The sequence below is a fragment of the Nannospalax galili genome, unplaced genomic scaffold (assembly GCF_000622305.1).
Source record: "Nannospalax galili isolate Female #2095 unplaced genomic scaffold, S.galili_v1.0 scaffold265, whole genome shotgun sequence".
Taxonomy (NCBI): domain Eukaryota; kingdom Metazoa; phylum Chordata; class Mammalia; order Rodentia; family Spalacidae; genus Nannospalax; species Nannospalax galili.
The window spans coordinates 2190253-2214341 of NW_008353747.1; positions in this window are offsets into that span (position 1 = coordinate 2190253).

Sequence of the window (24089 nt, forward strand, 5' to 3'; positions counted from 1 at the left end):
ACAGCTCCTTGGAAACACAATTGAAATATTTTTATAAATGACCAGCGGAGTTTGAGTGACATGCCCTTCTTAGGCTAAATAAAATTAAAGTTAAACCTTCTAAAAAATACATGAGCCAAACATCCTCTGCACATTTCATTATGCAAATGCGGCTGTCCAGTGCTGCACAAATTAGCCCGCCTTTTGAAATCCACCGTCGCGTCCCTTTTTTTTTTTTTTTTTTTTTTTTTTTTTTTTTTTATTAGACAAGCTCTCCCTCTGGGTTGTGAACGAAAAGGCTTTGTGATTTTAGGCTGACAGCTGGAGGGGGGGCTTGAGGGTGGGAATATTCACAGATTCCCTACTTTTTTTGCCCCATTCTTTCCTTTCTTTGTGGGGAAGGCAATGGAAACGATGAATATGGGGTGCCTCATCCTCTGCCCACACTGCTTGGCAGGGTCTGGCTGGGAGAGGTCAGCTTGGGGTTGGGAATGGGTGCTCCTGGGATTGGGAGGGGCACTCAGAAATCCCTTAATCTGGGGGCTCTGCCTGCTGTTGGCTCTGCCAACAGACCAGTCCCCCTCACCCCAGGTCCATGTGTTCCTTTCCAGATGCTCAGGTGTAAGAGAGGATGTCTTTCTCTTTGTTTGCGTGAGCCCCAGATGGCCACTAGAGAACTTGGGTTGGCCTCTGTGCCTAGCCCAGTGTCTAGGAGGGTCACAGCCTCTGATATGGGGACATTAGGAGGGAGGAGGGTGGGCGATTGAGATAGACAGGGGTTGGCCACTCCCCTAGGACAGCTCCCTAGGTCACTAGGGACTGTAATCTTTGTAACTAGTCCTTCATACATACTGCACTAAGGTGAAATATCACCATTACAGTAACTCATTTGTGCTGCTCCTGAAGGCAGGGAAAAGGAATGCAGGAAGTTACACAAGTATCTGTTTCAGCATTTGGATGTGTCTTAGGGGATTTTTAGTTTCATTAAAAAGTACAGGGACTGAGGGAAAATGGCTGTAGTGAGATGGTCAAGACCCCAAGCTTGATTAGGGTAGCTCCCATTTCAAAGGTGTCTGAGTTCAGGCTTTTGCAATAGAATACCATAGCCTGGGTAGCTTATAAACAGCAGAAATAATTACTCACATTTTAGAAATTCAAGCTTGAAGAAGAGATCTAAAAGCATGTCTGTGTATTCCTATGGAATTCCTGCTGGGATGAAGTTTGTAACCTGCATTCTCTCCTGGGTCTCAGGGGAAGTTAATCTGAGACTGTGCTCAGCTGAGGGTCTTTTGGGCCTTGGTCAGTTGTACTTAGAGCAGTGCATGGCTGCCAAGGTTAGCTCTGTCAGAGACTCTCCTGTGGGTTTCCGTTTCCCTGCATCTTTCCCAATACCTGCTGGCATGGTTGCAGGCCGATGGGCTTTGGTCTGCCCTTCGCTCTCTCTGCACTGCTCTGATTACTATGTGATTGTACATCTATCTTCGTGGGCCTGCTGTGGGGAAGAACCTGTGAATTTCATCTTATGTGAAATTGCTCGTCATCGTTTTTGCCCTTCCTCGGTTGTGTTTTTCTTGTTGATTTGAAAGAGTTCCTAAAACACATGCTGGCTCCACGTGTCTTCTTTGTTTTAGTAGTGGGTTTCATGGGTCACCCACTTGCCTTTTGACTCTGAGGTATCCTTCTGTGAACAGAAATCTTCAGTTTATTTCTAGTTAAATGCATCATTTCTTTTTTGCCTTATAGTCTGTGCCTTTTGGAGTCTTATTAAAGAAAAATTTCAATACCAATGTCACAGAGCTGCATTTCTTCTTTAGTTTTATAGTTTCATAGATCATACTTAGGGGCCCAATTGTCTGGGTTAGTTCAAGTTTTATATAATGGAAAGGGAGACTTAAGGTGTTATATTTAAAAATGAGTGGTATGGAGTTAATCTCAACATTTTCATTGAGCAAACTACTTTTCCTCCAATGCCTTATGAATTCACATATATCCTGTACCGTATCTAAATATACTTAACCCCGCCCCCAATATTATATAAAAATGTCTCTCTGGACTCTCCCATTTATTTGTCAATGCTTGTTTCAGTATCACCGTTTCTTTAAAAAAAACATTTTGGTGGTCATTAAGACTGTTCACAAACACTTCTTTCTTTCACAAAAATGGTAGTATTGTATTTCCCTGTCCACTCAGAGTTAGACGTGCCTGTGTGACTTGATTTGGACAGCAAAATGTGAACGCAAGTGACACCTGTCACTTCTGGGAGCAGACTTTCAGAGCTAGTGTGTAATTCACCATGTCTTCTTGCCTGCTGTGACAACCAGTGCCGATCCAGGTCAGGTAGGATGCCTCCATCCTGGATCCCCAAGTAAGGAAACAGCAGAGCTTTTCAGGCACCTGTGATGGACTTGGAACACACGTGAGGAACAAGAAAGACTGTGGTGTTTTAGTTGACTGTGTTTGGAGGTTTTTGTTTCTGTAGCAAAATATAGCCTAACCTGTCTGAAACACTCTTCATGGTTTGGGCTAATTCTAATAGTCTCTCCTCTTTGTTCTTCTTTTAAAAATTCCTTCTTTAAGGCATAACCCTTCTCTCCATACCCCCTGCCCCAGCCATCCTAGGCTCCCTTCCCTTTTATCAAGATCTTCATTAGCTTATGATATTTGCTACTGAGATGTTATAACAAGGACTCATTTGTGTATATAAGCTATTTCTTGATCCATTTAAAAGGAATTGTACATTGTGTAGATAAACTAAAAAAGAGGAAAAAAAGCCCTAGCCATGGATATTGTGAAACTGTGTTACATCATTTTGTAATGTTCCCATTTGTGTATTATCCATGCAAAAGGGTTTCTGGGGAAGGGGAGGGCATAGGGAGGCAGGGCTGTGGAGGGTGGGTAGGGGAGTGGGCTGGGCCCAGCACACTGAGACTGGCAAACGCTCCAACTCCATCCCTCCTTAGAAGTACCACCTCCCCCACCACCCACCCCTAATTTGAGCCTTGCCCCCCACCCCCCGAGTAGTCCCTCTGGGTCACCAGCACTGCCTTGGCAGAGCCCATTCCCTACCCTGACCTGCCCACCCTCCCTACCCCCCAGCATTAGGTTGATATTGTGGGGATGTGCTGGAGGATGGGAGGTAGCCAAGGAATAGGACAATTCCCAGGGGCATTGGAACCAAGTATTATTATGAATTGTAATTGTATTTGTACTGTTTCCCACCCCCTTGATTGCATCAGCATATATACAATATACCTATATAACAACAGCAAAAACAAAAGTTCCTTCTTTAGGGACTGGAGAAATGGCTCCCCAGTTAAGAGCACTGGTTGCTCTTGCAGAGGACCTGGGTTCCGTTTCAGCACTTTCATGACTGCTAATAAACATCTGTAACTCCATTTCCAGTTGATCTGACCCCCTTTTCTGGCCTTCACGGGCATTGCATGCACACAGCACATTTGCATACATGCAAGCAAAATACTCATACACATAAAATAAAAATTTTAAAAATTACTTCATTGCGACTTTTGTTTTTGTTTGTTTGTTTATTTATTTATTTAGAGGCAGGGTCTTATGCAGCTCAGGCTGGCCTTAGAACACAGTACATAGCTGACACTGACCTTGAGCTCCTAATCCTCCTGTCTCCACCTTCCGAATGCTGGAATTAGAGACATGCATTGCTCTTATATTTTAGAATTTCTTTGCCAATTGTCTAAGATATTGTAGCTGAAAAAAAAAATCCACCTACTCAACTAGTTTTCAGCAAGAATGTTGCAGAATTAGAAGAATTTCCATTGCTGAAATAGATTTAGCATTCACAGCAAGCATCACTTAACCCCACCCCCCGCCCACAAATCTCACTACATAGCCTAGGCTAACTGGAACTTACTATGTAGCTCAGGCCGGCCTTGAACTTATGATGATCCTCCTGCCTCAGCCTTCTGAATGCTGGGATTACAATCTTGAGCCGCCATGCCTGGCTAAGCACAACCTTTTAAAATATGTATATGGTACACATCTCCAGATACTTCAAGGAGCCTCCAATTCATTCTAACCCCTTACCACTGGCTGGTTTTTCTCCTCATCTTCTCTTGCTTCTTATTTGCTGTCACACTCCCTTTTCCATGGGTGACACCAGGTTTTTCCTCTTGAGTCCAGTGCAGAGAGACTTTCTCTTCACCTCTGCTTTTGGCATCACTGCTACTCAGGCCTTCAGGAGGCTCACCTCTGATTCTACACTTACCAAGACAATCTTCCAAACAATGACAGTTCTCCCCTAAGAGGAATTCTGATGCCAGCTGTTAAGACAAAATAAAAATTATCCACTTTGTTACATATAAAAGATGCCAGGAAAAATTGGATAGCTCTGGGGCAGGAAAAGGTAGACACAACTCAGATAATGATTCTTCCATCATAAAAGGATGATGCATTTTAAATGGATGAGGATGTTACCTATGAAAATTAAATGATAGGGAAATGAAAGACAGGCCAATGAGATGGCTCTATGGGAAAAGGCACTTGTCGCCATATCTGATGACCTGAATTTGATTTCTACAACCCACATAATTGAAGCAAAGAATTGATGCCCCTAGATTGTCCTCTGACCCTCACATGTGCATGTCCACATGCCAATAGATAAATGTAAAAATATTTTTAAAAATAGAAAAAAAAACATCTGACCCCTGTTTCTAACCTTAATAATGTAGAAGCGATACCACACAAACTGGTGGGCTGAAGTGCTTGGAAAAGAGAACTGTTGAACTTCCAATCAATCTCAGGAGAAATAAAAGAGAATGCTAGGTTTCTATGTTATAGCAAAACTGCAGATAAACTGTCTTATAAGGAAGAAAACTATTTTGGCTCACAACTTTAGAGATTTCAGTCCATGGTCACTTGGTCTTGTTGCTTTTGGGCCTTTGGTGAGGTAGGACATCATGGTTGGAAGTGTGCAGGAAAGGAGACCCGTGGGAGAGAAAATCTTGCCTCAAGATGGATAGGAGAGAGAGAGAGAGAGAGAGAGAGAGAGAGAGAGAGAGAGAGAGGAGAGAGAGAGAGACTTGTGTCCCAATATCCACTTCAAGGGCACACCCAAAGTGACTTAACTCCCTCCCACAAACCCCACCTTTTAAGGTTCCACCTCCTCCCTTAGCAACATAGGCTGGAGCCGTGTAAGATCCAAATCACAACACAGGCCAATCAGTAAAGTTGGTGACTTTAATGTACATAAGAAGAAAAAGTTTGCAGCTTTAACAACATGTTCAACAAATCAAGAAAAAATAATTCCCCCCAAACAATCACTTTACTTATATTCTGGGGATCTGAGCTTTGGGTCTCACACTTGTGTAGCAAGTACTTTATCTATGGAACCGTCTCTCCCCAGCCTCCAACTGGTTTTTTATATTATGTTAACTTTATAACCAGTCAATTTATGGACACTTTCCATTGAATTCAGCTTTCTTTTTTCCCTTTAAATTTTTTTTATTACATCTTTGAGAATTTTATACAATATATTTTGATCCCTCCTCCCTCCTCCCTATTCCCACCTTCATATTCTCCTTTTAAAAACTTTTTTATTAACCCACCTTCTCCTAGTCCCGCTGCCCATACATTCCTGGGCATAGGCCATACTCATAAGTGTGGTCATGAACTCAGCTTTCTAATAACCAGGGCCTTCTTTCTGACATCCGTAGCTCAAGTGTACTGCCTTGTTTTCTAACTTCTTCAGTTCAAGGCTTATATATTTTCATTGACATCATTTTCTCTTCTAAATTTCACTCTTTTAATACAGGTTCTGACAGCAAGTATTTTTACCAGGGTTATTTTAAAGATATTTTCAAATTTCAGTTTCAATTTCCTCATTGTTCCAGGTGCTGTTTGTGAGAAAGAATGAGAATTTGAGTGGAAAAGACTTTATTTCAAGCTTCTAATTTTATTATATTATACTCTCAGAATACTGCTCATAAGCTTCTAGGTTCTGCAGTACAGCCATGTTTTCTGCATAGCTGAAGGTTGCCAGGATTTGAATTTCCCATTTTGAGGGTATTGAGCTGAATGTACATATACATATATATTAGAATAACTTTATGAATGAGATTACTTGCCCTTCTATATTTTTAATTATTTTTGTTTACTGGGAAGTCTACTGTAATATCTCTTGACTTCCTCTGTGCTCCAATTTCTTCTTGAATTTCCTATACTTTTACTTAAAGATGTGACAATATTTGAAGTGTAAATATTCTTGGCCATTAAGTGTTCATTGGTGACCACGTTCTTTTATTATTACCAAGTTTCTCTTTGTCTAGTTTAATACTTCCCATTCCCAAGTTCAATCTTGTCAGCTCCTAAAAATTGTGCTCTTTAATTGTTTGTGTCTGCATGCTGTGTTTTACCTGTTTGCTTGTTACCAACCTGCTAAATAATTGCACTTTTAAAATAGAGAAGAAATTTGGGCTTTATTTTGTGACCCGGTAGAGAGTAAATATTTTTGGTTGATGAATTTCACATAAATTAATATGAAGGGCGTGTTTGGTTTTAGCTATTTTTGTTCAAATCAAGTTTTGTGTTCTGTTTTCTGGCTTTATTGCTGCCTCATTGTTTTTCAATCTTTTATCCTATTTTCTATTTTGTTTGCTTGATGTTTATATCTATATCTATATCTATATATATTGTCTTCTAATAATTTGAATGGCTTGTGTTTTTCCCCAGTAGTATCTATGTCTATATTTCTATGCATTTATATCTCTGTACTTCCTTTCCTCAATATCTAGTGACTACTTTCTGAGAGTAAATTACTGTATCTTCAATTTCCTTTAACCATTTTCTTTTAATTGATTTCTTAATTTTTAATAATGTTAAATGTACATGTATGTCAGTCACTACATCCTCTTGGGTCTAGTCAGCCTATCTAAAGTCTCTCCCTTAAAGAAATCAACTACCCCTCCCCCAGCAGTAATCAGCTACCAATAGTTCTTTGACTAAGGTTGGGGCCTGCTGCCCATTTCCCCAGTTCTATGCTGGGTTTTTTCTGCTTGAGTTTGCATGGGTCTTGTGCATGCTGACACCATTGCTGTAGGTTCATATGAGCAAGGTCCCAAGAGCCTGTAAGACTCTCTTTCCATATGGCCATGCACCTCTTCCCCTGGCTGTTACAATCTTTCTGCTCCCTCTTCCACATTGGTCCCTGAGCCTGGGTGGGTGAAGTTTAATATAGGAGTCCTGTCCAGGGACCCACACTCTTCAGACTCTTATTTTCTATGCTTTGGCCATTTGTGGCCTTTTGTGTTTGTTGTCCTCTGTTGCACGAAGGAGCTTCATTGATGAGAGTTGAGGGATGCATTAGTATTCTCTCTACCCCTTGTTCCACTGTGTTTCATGAGCCTTGGGTGTAAAAGGTTCCATTGTAAATGTGTCTGTCACTTAGGGTTGGGCATCTCACAGACACTTATTCTCCGTGACCAGTTGTAGAATGCTGTAATAATCTCTGTCTGTTGTAAAAGAAGTGTCTTTGATGAGTAATGACTTATGGTATACTTGCCTGTAAATACAAGGATCCATATTTAGCATATAGTAAGAAATTACATTTGTGGGGCTGGAAAGATGGCTCAGCAGTTAAGAGCACTGGCTTGGCTACTCTTACAAAGGACTGGGGTTAATTTCCCAGCACCGGTATGACTTCTTACAAGAGTCTATAACTACAGTTCCAGGGGACTCAAAGCCCTCCTTTGACCTCTCCAGGCATTGTATGACATGGGTGCGCCTACCTTCATGCAGGTAATACACTCATACACATAAAATAAAAATAATAAATAAACTATGAAAAAAAGAAATTACATTTGTCTAGGGGTGTGACAACTTTAGGGTTGTCTCTAAGCTCTATGACCTCTCCAACCATGTGTATTTGGCTGTTTACGGGACCACACATGAGTTCCCTCCCACTGAATGGGCTTTAAATCCAGACAGCTGTTGATTATCCTCACGATAAAAGTGCCACTACTACACCAATATTGTTTGCTATGCCAGTCATTGTTGTGGCTATTAGTCCTTAAAGCTGGGTTGGACCATCGATTGATTTTCTCTTAGCAGCTTGCATAGAATCCTTTGATATTATGAGAGCTAGTGTTCAAGGAGGTGGCTTCCAAGTCAGTTCCAGCTTCATTGCTCCAAGTCCTGTGTCCAAAGTGTGTCCTGTCTTCAGCAGTCATGTCTTACCTTCAAGGTCTGGAAGATAATCAAGGGCTGTGAAAATAGCCTGTGTAATTTAGGAGTCTCTTGGACTACTCTGGCCAATGACTCAAAGGGAGGTGTCTCCTGTCTGACACTGTTTCTTGTTATACAACCTTCAGCTATACACATGGACTCATGTAAAGATGTTGTATGTGAAATTTTTCAGTAGGCTTTTGAACTAATACATTTCCATCTGGTTTTTCACACCAGCTAAACACCATTTCTCTCTCTCTCTCTCTCTCTCTCTCTCTCTCTCTCTCTCTCTCTCCCCCTCCCCCTCCCCCTCCCTCTCTCTCCCTCCCTCCCTGTCTAGCCCTCCCTCCCCTTTCCATAATTGAAGTACTCACATTTTTCCCATTTTGCCCTTGATAATACCTGTCTTCCATGTTACCCCCTCTCTTGGACTCCCTTTTCTCCCTTAGTCCCATGGTTCCTTACATAATCCTTCTTTTTCCCTCCTACTTAAATACCCCCATCTTACCAGTTTCCCCCTTAGTAACACCTGTCTCCTATTCTAGTCTCTCAGACTTCTTCTTTGCCTTTTTTCCCATAGTTTCTTTCCATTTTCCTGGATCCTGCAGTTACATCTGGATATATACTCACATATGAGGATTTGGTATTAAGATCCATGAATGAGGGAGAAAATATGTTGCTTGTTTTTCTGAGTCTGTGTTACTTCACTTAGTATAACAGTTTCTAGTTTCATCCATTTAGCTGCATAGTTCATGATTTTGTCTTTCATTACCACTGAGTAGAACTCCATTGTGTTTGAACCACATTTTCATTATCTGCTTGTCAGTTGAGGGATACTTAGGTTGTTTCCATTTCTTAGCTATTGTGAAAAGAGCAGCAACAAACACGGTTGTTTAAATATCTGTGCAGTAGGATGAGTTCTTTGGGTACATACCAAGGAGTGGTATAACCAGATCATATGGTAGGTTCATTTTTAGTTTTTAAAGAATTTTCCACACTGCTTTCCATAGAGGTTGCATGAGTTTGCAATCCTCCCAGCAATGAATGAGGGGAACCCCTTTTTCCACATCCTCGCCAGCATTTGCTGTCATTTGTTCTCTTGATCTTAGCCAGTCTGACTAGGGTAAGGTGATACCTTAGGGTAGTTTTAATCTACATTTCCCTAATTACTAACACTGTTGAACAATTTTTAAGATGTTTCTTAGTCATCTTTATTTCTTCTTTTGAGAACTCTCTTTTAGATCATTAGCCCATCTTTTAATTTGGTCATTTGTTTTCTTGATTCTTTGTTTTTTTGAGTTCTTTATATATTCTGGATGTTAAACCTCTGTCAGATGTGTCACTGATGAAGATTTTTTCCTACTCTGTGAGTTTTCTCTTCACTTTCTTTTGCCGTATAGAAGCTTTTGAGTTTAATGAGGTCCCACTTGTTAATTGTTGGCCTTAATTCCTGAACAACTGGTGTTCGATTTAGAAAGTCCTTTCCTGCACTTATATCTTGTAGGTTACTGCCAATGTTTTCTTCAAACAGTTTCAGATTGAGGTCTTTGATCCATTTGGAGTTGACTTTTGTGCAGGGTGATAGATAAGGATCTAGTTTCATTCTTCTACAGGTAGAAATCCAGTTTTGCCAGCACCATTTGTTGAAGATGTTGTTTTCCCTCCAGTGTGTGTTCTTGGTACCTTTGTCAAATATAAGATGGCTGAAATTACATGCACTCGTGTTTGGGCCTTCAGTTATGTTCCGTTGATCTATGTGTTTATTTTTGTGCCAGTACCATGTTTTTTTTTTATGGCTATAGCTCTGTAATATCGTTTGAGATCTGGTATGGTAATTTCCCCAGCCTTGCTCTTTGTGCTTAGGATTGCTTTGGCTATCCAGGGACTATTGTGATTCAATATGAATTTTAGGATGGTCTTTTCTAATTCTGTGAAGAATGTTATGAGAATTTTGGTTGGGATTACTTTGAATCTATATATTGCTTTTGGTAAGATGGTCATCTTTACAATATTAATTCTTCCAGTCCATGAACATGGGAGGTCCTTCCATCTCCTGGAGTCTTCCTCAATATCTTTCTTCAAAGACTTAAAATTTTAATTGTAGAGATCTTTCATATCTTTGGTCAAGTTTATTCCTACATATATTTTTTGAGGCTATTGTAAATGGGAGACTTCCCTCGTATATGTTTTCCAATTTCTTGTTATTGGTCTATAGAAAGGCTACTGATTTTAGTAGATTGATTTTGTAATCTGCCACTTTGCTGAAAGTATTAACCATTTCTAGGAGTTTTCTGGTGGAATTTTTAGGATCTCTTATGTATCATATCGTATCATCTGCAGATAGAGAACTTGACCTGTTCTTTTCCGATTAGTACTCTTGATTTTCCTTTCCTTGTCTTACTGCTCTAGCAAGAGTTTTAATCATTATATTTTTTAAAAAAGTAAAGGAGTAGAGGTAGTAGACAGTCTTGTCTTGTTCCTGATTTTTATGGCAATGCTTCCATTTTTTTCCCATTTAGAATGATGTTGGCCATGGTTTTTTTTTTTTTTTTTTTTTTATATTACTTTAATTATGTTGAGGTATGTTCCCTTCAGTCCAATTCCCTCTAGGACTTTTAACATAAATGCATGTTGGATTTTGTCAAAGGTCTTTTAGCATCTATTGAGATGACCACATTATTTTAGTCTTTGAGTCCATTTAAATGATTTGTGATATTTATTGAATTATGTATGTTGAACCATCCCTGCATCTGTGGAATAAAGCTGAACTTGATTATGGTGAATGATTTTTTAAAAAATGTGTGTTTGCCCTCTGTTTCTATCTTTTTGAATAATTTAAGTGGTATTGGTTGTAGATCTTCTTTAAATGTCTGGTAGAATTCTGCTGTGAACCCATCTGGGCCTGGGCTTTCTTTAGTGCAGAGGTTTTGTGTTACTGTTTCAATTTCATTATTTGTTATGGGTCTGTTTAAGCTGTTGATCTCTTCTTGGTTTAGTTTTGGTGGCTCTTTTGAATTTAGATATTCATCAATTTCTTTCAGGTTTCAAGTTTAATAGAGTATAAGTTTTAAAAGTATTCCCTTATAATGTTCTGGATCTTTCTGGTGTCCGTTGTTATGCTTCCCCTGATTTTCTTGATTTAGATTTGTTCTTTCTTTTGGGCTAAAGGTCTATCTTGTTTATCTTTTCAAAGAACCAGCTCTTAGATTAATTATTTGTATTGTTTTCTTTGTTTCTATTTCATTAATTTGTGCTCTGATTTTGCTATTTCTTCTCATCTTGAATTGTATCATTAAGTCATTTATTTGTGCTTTTCCTGATTTTTTGATGTAGGCACTGAGAGCTATAAATTTCCCTTTTAGGACTGCTTTTAAAGTATCCCAGACATTTTGTTATGTTGTATTATCTTTTTCATTTAGTTCTTGAAATATTTTTGTATTTCTTAATTTCTTCTTTGACCAATTCAGCATTCAGCAATATGTTGTTTAATCTCCATGTGTTCATGTAGTTACTAAAGCTTCTTTGGGTGTTGATTTTAAGCTTTATTGTGTTGTGGTCTGATAGAATGCATGGAATTATTTCAATTTTTTGTATTTGTTGAGGTTTGTTTTGTGCCCTAGTATGTGGTCAGTTTTAGAGAAAGTTCCATAGGTTGGGTGAAGTATTCAGTAGATGTCTATTAGATCCATTTGATGTATGGTAGCATTTAATTGAAATGTTTTTCTGTTTATTCTTTGTCTGTAACCTGTATATTGCAGATAGTAGGGTACTGAAATCCCCCTACTATTTCTGAGTTGGGTTTATATCTTAAAGTCCTATAGTACTATTTTTATGAAATTGGGTGAATCAGAATTTGATACATATATGTTCATGACTGTAATATCTTATGGGTCAATTGTTCCTTTGATCAGAATGAAGTGACCCTATTTATCTTTTCTGCTTAGCTTTAATTTGAAGTCTATTTTGTAAGATATTAGAATTGCAACCCCTGCCTGTTTCTTAGTGCCATTTGCTTGTAATATTTTTCCCATCCTTTCACCTTAAGGTAGTGCCCATCTTTGAAGGTGAGATGAGTTTCTTGCAGACAACGAAAAGACGGATTTTGTTTCTTAATCCATTTAACTAGCCCGTGTCTTTTGACTGGGGAGTTTAGACCATTGATATTTAAAGTTACCATTGAATGATATGTATTTGTTACCATCATTTTATGTTTGAATTCTTGATCTAACTTTGTGTTTCCACATTTATACCTTAATTTAGTTTCTTTCTGTTGCCCGTTGTGTTGTTCCTTTCTTCAGTCTTTTGTATTACTTTGAATACTCTCTGAAGGGCTGGTTTGGTGGACATGACTTCTTTCAGCCTCTTCATGTCATTCAAGACTTTTTTTCCTCTTCAAATATAATAGGCATCTTTGCTGGGTAAAGTGTTCTGGGTTGGCATTTGTGGTTATTTAGAACTGGGAATACTTTGGTCCAGGCTCATCCGGCCTTCATAGTTTTCACTGAAACCCAGCTGTAATTCTGATGGGTTTTCCTTTATATGTGACTTATTGTTTTTCTCTTGCAGTTTTCAGTATTCTCTCTTTGTTCTGTATATTTAGTGTTTTTACAATGATATGCCATGGGGGATTTTCTTTTCTGGTCCTGTCTGTTTGGTGTTCTATGTGCTTCTTTTACTTGTGTGGGTATGTCTTTCCTTAATTTGGAGAAATTTTCTTCTATAATCTTGTTGAGGATCTGGTCAATAGCATTTACTTGGGATTCTTCTCCTTCCTTTATACCTATGATGTGCCTTGGTCTTTTCAGGGTGTGCCACATTTCCTGCATATTCTATTCCTGTTTTTTAATTTTTTTCATAATCTTTGCTTGAGCAGTCCAGCTCTTCAACTTTGTTGTACAGTCTTGATATTCTGTTTTCCATTTCATTCATTCTATTGGTGAGGCTTTCTCCTGTAATTAAAATTGGCTTGTTGTCACCTCCTTCCTTTTAGTCTAAGTTTTCTTCAATAATTCTGCCTGCTTTGTGAATTCAGTCAGAAGTTTATCCCTATCTGCTTTTAGGTTTTTGTGTGTTATTTAAATTCCTTGACTTTGATGATGTTTATGATTGTTCTCTTAAATTCTGTGTCCTGGGTTACTTCTAGGGGGTTCTCATTGTACAGCTCTTCTATAGGACCCAGAGGTCAAGTTAGGCACTCTCAGGTTTGGGCCCCTGCTAGCCAGCAGGAAAATCTGGTCCTGGAGCAGTGGGAGGGACTGCAGATAGTCCCAAAGCAGGGGGATGGCTAGGCATGATTTCTCAAGCTCACTCTGAAGACTGAGTCAGGCCCTCTTAGGCAGTCTTGGAAGGTCTCAGTCACTAATTTTTTTAGCTACCCTTAACAATCAGCCCTAAACAAAAATATTACCAGCTCACTTGCATCGCTTTCTGTCTTCTCTTCCTTTCTCCCATGTACTCTGTCTGATGCAGAATTTTTCCTGATCAAGACCCTAACCTTTGCATTGGGTTCTGTGGCTGCCACCTCCTCATTGTTACAGAGTTAGCCTGACTTTCAGCTACACTGCTCCCCCTCACCCTCCAGCTCTTCTGCTTTGGTTTCTTCATTCGTGGTGCCTTGGATTTACCCCCTATAATTCTCCTTCAAGCTGCTGAGGCTGGTGTTCTGTTCTTACATATCCATTAGTGTCGATCTTGTGTCAGATAGTTTGCCTTGGCACAGTATTCTTAGATTACACTTTTTATTTCTTTGCTTTAAATAATGATATGGAGATGTCTGAGGTTACCCTGATTTTTTTTCCTCCTATACATAGGCAACTTGATCCAACCCTGTCCAAAGGATTCTTTGTCTTTGAAGCCTGTTTCTTTACTAGATGTAATTATTCTTTGCCAACATTTTCCTGAGACACAATAGTCCTCTTCAGTCTGTGATTCAGTTCTTCCTTGGTTCTGGAAAGCTACAATAAATCATTTTTAAATATCTGTTTTTTTTTTTCAGCATGGATGTGAATTGCATATATATTTGTTGGCTGTTCATAACTATCTGACACCTTCTTCTGACCTCTGTGGGATTGCAGGACATGGATGCACTTACATACATGCAGGCAATAAAGTTATGCACATAAAATATTTAAAAAATTTAAGTTATTGCAGTGCTAGGAATTGAACCCAGGGCCTCACATATGGTAGATACATGCTCTCCTACTAAGCTATATCCACAACATCCTTTTTTTAAAAGGTTTTCTTTAAAAATTTTAAATTATATTTCTATGTGTGTGTGTGTGTGTGTGTGTGTGTGTGTGTGTGTGTGTTTGCACACGTCTTGAGTGCAGGGCCTGGGGAGGCCAGAAGAGGACAATAGATCTGGAGCTAGAGTTACAGGTTGTTGTGAGCTGCCTGCTATGGGTGCTGGGAATGAAACTCTGGCTCTCTGCCGGAGTAGCACATGCTCTTAACAACTGAGACTTCCCTCTAGCCCATGAGCCATCTCTCTGGGCCCTCCCCTTTTCTTTTTTTAAAATAGTAGCTTTATTATATAGATCCCATGATAGTTCTTTTTTGATTATGGATTCATCTTTCAATGAAGTGACTTCAGCTGTTTGCATGAAATTTTGGATCTGGGGAGGAGGCCACAGGCCAGGGCTATATTCTGACCACCTGGAATTCTTCTATGACATCCTCAGTGTAAGGTCTTTTAGGATTTACCTCTCTAGCCAGCTGACAATGACAGCTGCAGGCAAGCTTGTGGTCAGAGCCTTTGTCCTATGTCCCACTTCATACATCTATGAATGTGACTTGCAGTGTGACTCCTGGTACCACACTGTCCCTGCTTCTGTCATGTCAAAACAGGCTCAGGGTGGCTCCAGTGCCAGCCTCATACCTGTCTGTCCTCACCATTCCTAACAAATGAGTGATAGCTTTGACTCTACACAACTTACCTTGGAGAACTGCCCTTGACCAGCTCCTCCTGAACTCTGAAGAACAACCCTGCTCTCAGTTGAACTTCCTTGGTATTTTCGACCTGTACTTATAGATCTGTGCTAACTTTGTCAAAGATAGTCTTTGTTTCTTATTCTTCTGTGACTAGTAAGTGCTTTTCAAGAGAAAGTATTTTTCTCTTAGAGGAAGCACTGACTGCCTATTATTTCTTCTTACCTCAAACATGCTAATAACCCTGTTTTTTAGTACCTATCTCTATGTATATTTTTAAAATGTTTACATTTGTTTATCATGTGTGTGTGTGTATGTATGTATGTGTATGTGTATGTATGCCACAGTGCATATATGGAGGTCACAGGACAACATGTGAGGGTTGGCTCTTTCCTTCTACCATGTGGGTCCCAGGGTTCAAACTCAGGTCATCAGGTTTGGCAGGGCCTCTATATATCTTTTTAGTTTTTGCTTTTGTTACCTATTACCACCTCATATCTCTGTGATGAACTTCTAAGACAATCTGACAAATACCATCTTCAGTTGGCCAGAATTTCTCTCCTTCATGACCTCAGGCAAACCCTCAGGTTAGGCTGCCTCTGTTTGTCAAGTAGCCATAGATGAGGGTCTTCAGCAACAATAGGAAGCAAAGTGGTGTGGGCGGTCTTCTCTGCAGGGATCTGTGGCCAGGGGGACTTGTTTCTGTAAAAATAGTCCAGACAAGGGCCAGCAGAGGTGGTGAGTTCCAGACCAGCCTGGTCTACATAGCAAGTTCCAGGCCAGCCAGGGCTACATAGTGAGGTTATGTCTCAACAAAAAAAACAAAAAATAGTCCAGGGGATGGTTTGGAGTCAGGACTGGATTTGGGGATGGAACCATGAGGGAGGGGTACATGCTCAAGAGGGTGGCCTTGGATTCGAGCCTGGGGAGTTTAGACTAAAGGTTATATGCTGTTGGAAGTCACTAGAAACTGAACAAAATCAAAGCTTTGGGGAAACTGTCCTGTTACAGGCTGACTATATGTTGCATGTTGATATCCTACTGCCCCTAGTTAAGATTATGAGGCTATATGTGAAGTTAATTAAGGGGTAATTAAACTAAAATGAAGCCACATGGTGGACCGTAGTTTAACATGACTTCTGCCCCGTCACCCCCAAGTTCTCTTAGGGCCCCTTGCTCCTGGCATGGGTAGGCAAACCATATAGCACATCTTTATCTGAATTTTTCATAGTTTACCTCTTTGATGGGGGGAGAGGAGAGACTTACAAAGAAATGAACAGCTGACACCTGGCACTCAGCTCTGTGCAGCTCGGCCCACTGTTCCAGATCGCTTCCACTCCTGCCCACAGTCTCTGTTAGCTTTCGCCCATGCATTGTGGGCCTGCAGTCTCACCCCAGGTTGGTACATGCTCCCTTTTGCATCCATGTGGGCAAGACACCGAGGCTATCTTTCCATGCCGCCACTTCTATTCCAACATGGTGCCAAAAGCCCCTCCCTCCGTGGCTAACTCTCCACAGTCAATTCTCTACAGCAGGTCCCGCCCCTCAGAGGAACAAGGCCACTTGGGACACACTCCACCCCTTTCCTTTGCTCTTACAATCTTTCCTCCAACCTTCTGCTAAGGTCCCTGAGCCTCGGAGGGGGTGACAGATGTAGGGTGATCTCTCTTGTGTCATGGTGAGATAGTGAACTTCTGGGTTCTCCCCATTATCCCTCTTCAAGCCATGGCCATTGATCTAACTCAGTGGTGTTTCTTCTACTGTAAAGACAAATGGAAGAAAATAGACACATCTAAACAAACACGAATGTAAATACAAATGCCTAGAGGATCTCCCAGTAGGTGCATTATATTCATTAAACAGTATACTTGTAATGACTTCCCCACTAGGGCCTGTAGCTTTTCTTGACACAGGGGGTTGGCCTGGTCTATAGTACCAGATGTGTGTGTTCCACCCCTAGGAGCGGGTCTTATCCAATTAGAAGTTTGTCAGTCGTACGTATGTTAGTTGAGCCATTATTGCACTTGCAGGCATTGCTTGGCATGTCCATAGTGTGCAGCATGTGGGGTCCATTGTTGAGTAGGATCATAGGGGATCCTTTCTTCTCCAACCATCTACATAGTGCCTTCTGGTACTATGAACTTCATCCATCCAGTGACATGGAGTTTTTGGCTTAGTCTCAGCTCCATCTCTTCTTTTCCTCCCATGCTTACAACATGCAGTGTCTTCAGCAACATGGCCTTACCAACATTTCTAGTGTACAATCAACATTACTGGCAATAGCCATGGTGAATTTGAGGACCTCTAGGATCTCTCTCTGACCAACAGCGCATAGACGGTAACCCACCTGGGTACTGTAGATTTTCTTAACAGTTGTATAGTTTGGGAGCCTCTGTTTTTATCTTACCCAACCATAAAACTCCCAAGAATCTTACAGCTATAGCTGGCCTTTGCTTCTTCAGGTATCTTTCAAATGGGTTTCACATCTGTAAAACACTTGAAGGAAGGTTAACATCATATATTAAATCAATCATAGACAAGGTCTAACACAGCATGGAAAGGTTTTATCCATTCATATTAACTGTTTTTTTTTTTTTCCCATAGATCCTTATTAGGTACCATAGCATGGGTACAAGGCATTAATTTGGTTAGTTCTTTACTAGCTTTCATTATCCCTTTGGAGTCATTTCATACTTGGGGCATTTTACATGGAGTCTCTTTGTATTCTTTTATTCTTGAAACACTTATAGATGTTGGCTCCAGTTGTCTTACCCTGCACTGGGCTAAGGAGGCAGGGGGTTTCTCCTGTCCCCACTGAACCTGTTGGTTCTCTGAGTCAAGTGGGCCCTAGGTCTGCCTCCTGACTGTAGCCATATCTGTCATCTCTCCATTGACCATATCTGGTTGCTGGCAGAGGCCTTGGTGGGAAAAACTGCCTCCACCCCTACTATAGCCTTTATCAGAAGAGAAATTTACCTTATTTAATCTTTGGGGATTCTTAACCACACTTGGGACAGTTTTTATTCTTTGAATGCCTTTTGTAAACTGTTGTTCTGGTTTTAAAGCCTTCCAAAAACTCTTTAGTACCGAATTTGGTTTTCTATCAAGTTTTTCTCTGAGAATTTGAGCTCGACATAAGTCTTGCCACATTTGTCTTCAAGTAACCCAAACAGACCATTTTTTCTATTTGGTTTTTTAAAATATTTCTTTTAGGATGGTCTGTTATACTACAGACATGTTTTACATGCTGGTTAGAATCTTTTAGATCTGCTAAAGCCTCTCTCATTTCACAAAACCCTGTCCCATTAAAGGGCTTAGCAAAACCATTAAAGCTCCATACCATTTTTGAGGTCCCCATTGAATTAAGCTTTCCTTTATATCTCTGGTGAACACAGTCTTATCTGGCCCAGTGAACTGGGTATTATATATTGCTTTTTCTCATACATGGTTCTCTCAGTAATGCCTATCTTTCCTTTATAGTCCTCTAGCCTTTGTTAATTATTGGAGTTTCACTTGTTGATGACCATGTATCTCTAATGCCTTCCATCAGCCATCCCATTAAGGACTGCTCCCCTCTACATTGGCTGTGCTGGATAGCTTTAGTGTCAACTTGACACACCTGGGTTAAGGGAGCCTCAACTGAGGGATTTCCTCTATTGGACTGGCCTGTGGCCATGTCTGAGGGGCATCTTCTTGATGAGTGATGTGGGAGGGCCCAGCCCACTGTGGGTGGTGCCACCCCTGGGCAGGTGGGCCTGTGTTGCATAAGAAAGCAGGCTGAGCAGGGGTCAGGGGAGAAAGCCAGTAAGCAGCATTCCTCTATGGCCTGTGCTCCAGCTCCAGCTCCTGCTTCCAGGTTCCTGCCCTGAGTTCCTACCTTGGGATACCTGATGAACTGTGACCTGGGAGATGTAAGACAAATAAACCCTTTCCTCCCCAAGTTGGTATGGGTCAGAGTATTTTGTCACAGCAATGAAGAACAAACTAAGACATTGGCCTAGGTTGAACAACTTATATCTCAAGGCCGGATGGGTGGTTATATAACTCAGCTGTGAAACTTCTGAAGGACCTAGACTGATGTCATTTGCTCCCATGTCCCACACTCTCAGAAGCCACACAGCTAGGGGCTCTTTGTTTACTTGTAAGTTTTAAGAGTTCCAGTGTGGAGTATTTCCTAGACAGCACTGTTAGCTTTTTTTTTCCTTTTGTATCAACAGCTGAATCTGAGGGACAGCTTTAGCTACTTTTATTTTTAGGTCATCTCCTTTTTTTACTATTATCTGTCTTTTCCTCTGAGTCCTTGGACCTTATACAAGTTAAAATGTCCCTTATTTTTCCTCTCTCAAGCTCTGCATCGGGTCTGCCAGTATCTCCCCAGCCTTTTCAGCCTTTCCTGCTTTGGACACATCTTTTATTATGCAAAGTGGACCCACCCCCTCTCTGGGTTCTCTGCTTGTGTCCACAGTCAGTAACAGTTTTTCTGGTTTTACTATAACCTTTAACAAATCTTCATATATCCACAATTGGGCTGTTTCCCCACATTTACAACACAGCTATGGCCCACGCTTCTCCATGGCTGGCCTCTTTTCAGTTACATATTTTATAATCCATTGTGAAATCCACATCAGTGCCACCATTAGTTCTCTAGCTTTTTCCATACTCCCACGGTTTGTCATTCCTAGCACCATCATCCTGTCGACTATGCCAATTTGTCACCCGAGTTCTCTTAGGGTCCCTTGCTCCTGGTGCTATTAGACAAACCATATAGCACATCTTTATCTGAATTTTTCATAGTTTATATCTTTGGGGGGGAGAAACTTAGAAAGAAACAAACACCCGACACCCAGCTCTGTTTGGCTGGGCCCATCATTCCAGATCGCCTCTGCACCCACCCACAGTCTCTGTTAGCTTTCACTCATGCATCGTGGGCCTGTAGTCTTGCCCCAGGGGTAAATGCCCCCTCTCACATCCATGTGGGCGAGACACCGGGTCCATCCTCCTGCAACTCTGCTTCTGTTCCAAGGTGGCACCAAAAGTCCCTCCCTCTGCGGCTAACTCTCCGCAGTCAATTCTCCACAGCAGGCCTTGCCCCTTGGAGGAACCAGGCTGCTTGGGACACATGCCCCTATAAGCAGAAAGAATTAGTACACAGCATGTAGAGAGGGGAGAACCAAAGCAAGCTTTCTGTCATGCAAAGCACAGCCCTGCTTCCCCACACACGAACTAGTCTAGAGTCTAGAGTGGACTGCCAGCCTTGAATCACCTGGCCCCTGTTTACCTACCCAGTTTTATCCCTTCCAGTATCCCAAGCCCGACCTTGTGCACTCAACTACAGAGATCTCTAGCAGAATATAGCTCTCTTGGAATCTGCCTGGCTAACTTCTAGCCAATTGCAAAGCTTTCTCAGACATTACCTCCCTTGGCCCGCTTTTCTGGCTGGCTGTCTCCTGTGCTTTCTGCACCTTGCTCTTCTGTTCTTTGGGCTCACACCATAAGCCTCTTCAATTCCTATTCATCTAGATGGTGAGTGTCTAGAAAGTTTTACTCTTCACAGTCTGGCTCCCAGAAATCTGGCATTAGCAAGCATGTCCCCTGAGAGGAGCTGGTTTGCTGCTCTGGACACAGCTGGGGTGGTTTGCAGACAGCACATGGCATAATGGGTTGGATGTGTGTCTGTGTCCATGCCTTAAGATAAGGACATTTCTGATCGCTGGTCATGCCCTGAACTCAACACAGTCCAGTGACAGGCACCAAGGAGTTTAAAGCATTCTTCTGGGAAGAGATCAGAGCCTGATTGTATTGTCTCTCAAAGAGGTCTGGGTTTGAATTCCAGCTCTGCTACTGAGTAGGTATGTGACTTTGGGAGGAACAACTTCTCTCACATGCCAAATGTAAGGATAAGATCTACCTCATTGTGAAGCTGAGGGAATCAAAAACTACACCGTCATCTGTCTATGATGCAACTGTCTATGCAACTTTTCCACCTTTCTATACATATTTCTGTCTATTCATGCATATATGTATGACCTATCAATCTAACATCTGTCTGTCTGTCTATCATCTCTTATCATCTCTATAATCTTTCCTCCTTTCCTCCTCTCTCTCCTTCTATATCTATATATCTATATACACCCATCTGTATACCCATCCACTCACCCACCCATCCAGTACTTTTTCTCCTCTTCCTAACACACACCAGTGCTCAGTTGATGTTAGTTTCATGAACTGAAAATGAAAATATTTCTTCATTTCCCGCCACTTAAATGACAGACTCGGAGAGAAAAGGACCTTTTCCAAAATGATTCAGACTCTTCCCCTGTGCCCTACATCACCCACAGCCCCAGAGTAGCAATAATAATGATGCTAACAGTTGCACACTGCATGGAACACTTGGCAGCTCATCAAATGCTTCCTTGTTCACCCTTCCATGACGCACTCAGCAGTCTACTCCACTCCATGGCAGGAAGACCCGGGCATCAGAACAAGGGATGGTGAGTGTTGTGACAGAGCAGCCATGGCGTCCTGGGATCCAGCTGCTGCTCCCCTAGCCATTACATTCCACCTTTCCCTCGGAGGTCTGCATGGAAAAAAGTTTGACCTTGAAGCCCCTTTCCCAGGACTTGGAGAGATGGTGGAGGTGGTTGGAACCAGCCTAGGACAGAACCTGCCTGCTTTGCATTGGTCGTCTTTCTCTGGCAGCCAGCACAGGCAGCCACCCCTCCCGTGTGCCATCCTGGAGGGCCATGTCCTCGTTCACGGGCCATTGGGTGCAGGCTGCTGCTCTCTCCTGCCTAATTGCCAGTCTCCTTGTTAACACCCTCCCTCTGCCTTCCTGTCTCACACACCCACCTCTCTGGGTTCCCCCACAAATGCCTCCTACTTGATGAACAAGATGTAAGTATACAAGTTATTAATCTTCCTACTGAGGCAATTACAGCCCTGCAAAGTTCCTCCTTGGCCACGTTGGCTCTTCTATGACAACCTTATCAGGTTAGCAATTTCAGATCTGCATTAAGTGTTCAGAAATCAATTTTCAGCTTATTTTGTGTTGCAAAGTTTGCCATGCCTGAAACCGCACTGCTAATTGAACAAGAGCAATTGATGTTTTAGCAGTAATTAAAGATGGTAATTATGACCAAATCTCCCCCATGGCTCTGCCGTGTTTGCTTTTGGACCTGTCAGAATGGCGGGCAGGCCAAATCAATCTTAATAAAGTTAGTTCTTCCAGAAGTCTCCCCAGAAATGGTGTCACCCTCCAGGTGGGGACAATGGAGTCACAAGGAGCAAAGAGAGAGAGAGAGAGATGGTGTGTTTAGGGGTGTGTGGTGACAGTTAGACATCATTGGATATGGTCAGCTTGGCCTGAGAGTCCTGTCAGCCCCAAGCCGGTTGTGGTTGTTGGGTCAGGGGCTCCGAAGATCTGTTGCCTCGTAGGCATACTCCTGTTATTGAGATGCCTACAGTGTATTTGAGGAGAAATGATATATATGATACACAAAATGACCTGAGAATACTTATTTTCCTTCATCAACATTGCAGAGGGCCTACTATGTGCTAAGTGCTAGGGGAACATAAGTAAAACATGTCATTTCAAATGAACCCACAATGAGCTTGTACTAGAAAGGGAACCACACACACACACACACACACACACGTATTTATGTATTAGAATTTGGCGCCCATCACAATCTGTCTGCAAGCTGGAAACCAGAGAGGCCACCAATGTGCCACAGTCCAACTCTGAAGGGTGGAGAACCAGAGACTAATGACATCATTCTGAATATAAGGCTGAAGGCCTGACCTAAAAGATGGAGAACCTGGAGCTCTGATGGTCAAGGGTGGGAGAGAGAGAGAGAGAGAGAGAGAGAGAGAGAGAGAGAGAGGATAAAGCCATTCATCTTTCTTCTGAGTCTCAGGTAAATGGATAGGGCCTGTCCACACTGAGTGAGGGTGAGTCTTTCTTAGTCTACTGATTCCTATGCCCGCCTGGACATATCTGTGCATGTAGGATAAGTACAATGGGCTCAACACTGAAGGCTCTCACAGCTCCTCACTTGGAGTGCTCATGGGGCTTCATTCAGCCTCTACTTGAATGGTGGCAAGAAGGGCAAACAAGAAGGGCAGCCTTCACCACAGCCACACGGGAAGTGCTGTGAACCCACTGTTCAAGAGAGAAAGAGGAGCAAGATTTCAGTCATAGCAGTGCGCAGCAGCCCCTGCCCACCATATGGGCCACTTGGGTATGTTTCAAAGCATGACTTTATGTGTCTTTCACAGCCTCACATGCATGTAGAGGGACCTGCCTGAGTAGGAGTACATCAAACAAGAGACCTACATGTTGTTACACACATGACTGAGGCCACACATTCATGCATGCTCATGACCTAGCCAAGGGTGTGCCCAGCACCCAAGCTGGGTGGGCCCTGATGGGAATGTTTGCCCTCTGGTCCAAGTGGCATTGGTTTAAAAAAATGAGGTAATTTGGGAACAAGACATGTCTTTAATCAGAAGACTTAATTCTTCTGGGGGAGGAGGTAGTGATGGGTTTGGGAGGTGTGCAGACGAGAGGCTGGGAAAGAAACTGAGAGATGGAGCCTTTGGTTTTCACTGTGGGTATGCATTCTTCCTATAGCCTGTTTCCTTTTTTCTTTTCTCTTTTTATTGCTGGGGATTGAACTCTGAGCCATGTGCATGCTAGGCAAGTACTATACCATGGCAGTATTTCCCAGTCCTCCAAAACCTAGTTTCAACATCTGGGGGTGTTGAATCCCCAGGTTTTCCCTGCCCTTCACACTTCAAATGGCCAGTTCCTTTCCTGTCAAGGTCAGGCTAACTTAGCTTGGTCCCTTAGGCAAGGCTGGCAGCAATGGGAAGACACTGGTTCCATTTGCATAGTGCTGGGGAAAGTAAACTGGAGAATTTCTAGTTTAGAGTTTGTTTTGCCTAAACTCTCTATTGTCTGGTAAGTATCAAAGCCTTTAAGGATAAAG